Here is a 2219-nt window from a genome sequence, read left to right as displayed (position 1 = left end):
CTCTGGGTCATAGGGAGTAAACTGCGTCAAACGCTTTGGGCAAGCGCAAAGGCCGATATGTAAGCATTGGACCCTCTTGATCATGGTAATGATCGAGGGACTATCGGGTGGTATAGGCTAAAGAAATCTAGTCGGGTACAACACCCTCTGATACGTAATGGGCGGGAGGCAAAGCGGAAGGGGCTGTAAAGAGACTAACAAAGTCAATACAGGGAAACATTCGAGGGGTGAGAGAACTACTTCCCTAAGGGGGGAATAGGAGTACAACAAGTAACTGTAGGACAAATCTAGCAGTGACACAGAAAAACAGATAAGGTATTGGATCAACTAGAATATATCAACTATTGGAAATTTCCCAGGAGGAGGACCCTGAGCATGAAGCTCCACTAAGGGCCCCCATTTGGGAAAAATCAAGCCAGGTAGATCAAAATATCAATATGCAGAGTACTTATGCAGGAAGTCAGGCTCTCTTCTTCTGGCGTTGAGGCAGAGGTCCAGTGGGAGTCCCAGTCGTCCGTCCTCTATGAGAGTGAGGGTGGGTGGAGACAGGGTGAGGCAGCAGTGAATACGGTTGATATAGTGGATCCCAGTCCGGTAGTGCAACAGGAGGTAGTCGGAAAGTTGACAGGAAGCCAGGAAGATCATCTGGGCGTCTCAGTGATGCAGTGGTAGTCCCGTGTTTGGCGATCAAAGAAAAGGGATATCCCCATCGATAGGTTATCTGAGCATTGTTGAGCATCTGCAATAAAGGCTTCAAGGCGGCTCTCAATTTGAGTGTGCGGAGAGAGAGATCCGGGTAGAGATGGACAGTAGTCCCATTAAAGGTGAGTCTTGATGTTTCTAGCACAGCGCATGATCTCTTCCTTTTGGAGGTAATGATGGATGCGGCATATGACATCCCGTGGTCTGTTTGGGTCGGGACTCTTCGCCTTAAGAGCCCTGTGTGCCCTATCAAGTTCGATGGGATTCTCAGGTGGCTTCTTTAGGACTTCATTGAAGAGCTTTTGAAGAGTGGAAGACAAGTCCTGCGGGGGCACCGTTTCAGGAAGGCCTTTCAGTCTAATATTATTTCGCCGGTTGCGATTATCCATGTCATCTATCTGTTCAATGGTCGCCGCTTGCTGTAGAGAGAGATTCCTCGTGGTTTCCTGCAGGGTGTGAATCTGATCAGTAACCGTAGCTTGAAAAGTCTCTAGGTCTCGCACTTGCGCGGTGAGTTTTGTAATTTCCACCTTCACTGGTTTCAAATCTTGTTTCCATGAAGCTTTTAAGTCTGAGGCTAGCGAAATCAAGTCCATCTTAGTAGGCAGGAGAGCCAATAGAGCTTGTAGCTCAGGATGATCCTTTAAGGTGTTGGCAGCCACTTCAGGGGAGGGCAGGTGAGGTACAAGAGGAGAAGGTTTTGAAGCCTCAGAAGTATCCTGGGAGCTGCGTGCCCTTTGAGCAGAGTTGTGGCGGGGGGTGCCAACAACCGTACCCTGCGAGTCATCCGATGAAGAACAGGCATTTTCAGCATGTCTAGATTGGGAGTATTTCCTGGTGGTTATAAATAGCTTCTTTTTGGCTGGAGGACTGTTATCCCAGTAGTCAGGCGTATCACTCCCGTCAGAAGAAGTCTAGAGCCAGAAGACTAGCCCTCAAACTTGTTTTCGGGACCTTTCCTCGATGAATGGGATCCGGTCAAAATATGAAATGCTGGAAACACATTTTCTGTGTAGATTTCCAAAAAGTGAACCCCCCCCATGGAAGTCCTGTCCAGCAGCCCCCTTTGGGCATAGGAATACAACATTTTTAGGGTTCGTGTAACGCCGAGCGCTCTGGGCCCCGCTTCCCCTCCGGAGCAGTCGCGGCGTTACTCCTCTGCTTACAGCGCTCCGGTCTGCGACTCTGAACGGGAGCGCTGCTCTATGTCCCTCGGCGGGGATGCGATCCCCGCGGTGGGACGTGCCCGCCCACGGGTCGCATCCCGTGTCTCTTACCGGCCCCGTCCTTCTGCTCAGTCCCGGCGTGCGCGGCGCGCTCTCTAGGGCGCCTGGTCTCTCAGATTTAAAGGGCCAGTGCACCATTAATTTGTGCCTGGCCAAATTAGTTCCTAAGCACTCCCCACTCCATAAAAAACCACTTCCCCTTCCTGTCCCTGCCGGATCTTGTTGCCTTGTGCCCTGAGAAAGCGTTTGTGTGTTCCATTGCCTGTGTATCCAGACCCTTGCCGTTGCCCC

Source organism: Hyla sarda, unplaced genomic scaffold (genome assembly GCF_029499605.1).
Source record: "Hyla sarda isolate aHylSar1 unplaced genomic scaffold, aHylSar1.hap1 scaffold_111, whole genome shotgun sequence".
In the NCBI taxonomy this organism is placed as follows: Eukaryota; Metazoa; Chordata; class Amphibia; order Anura; family Hylidae; genus Hyla; species Hyla sarda.
The sequence above is the reverse complement of the archived record's forward strand: the minus strand, read 5'-3'. Positions refer to the sequence as shown.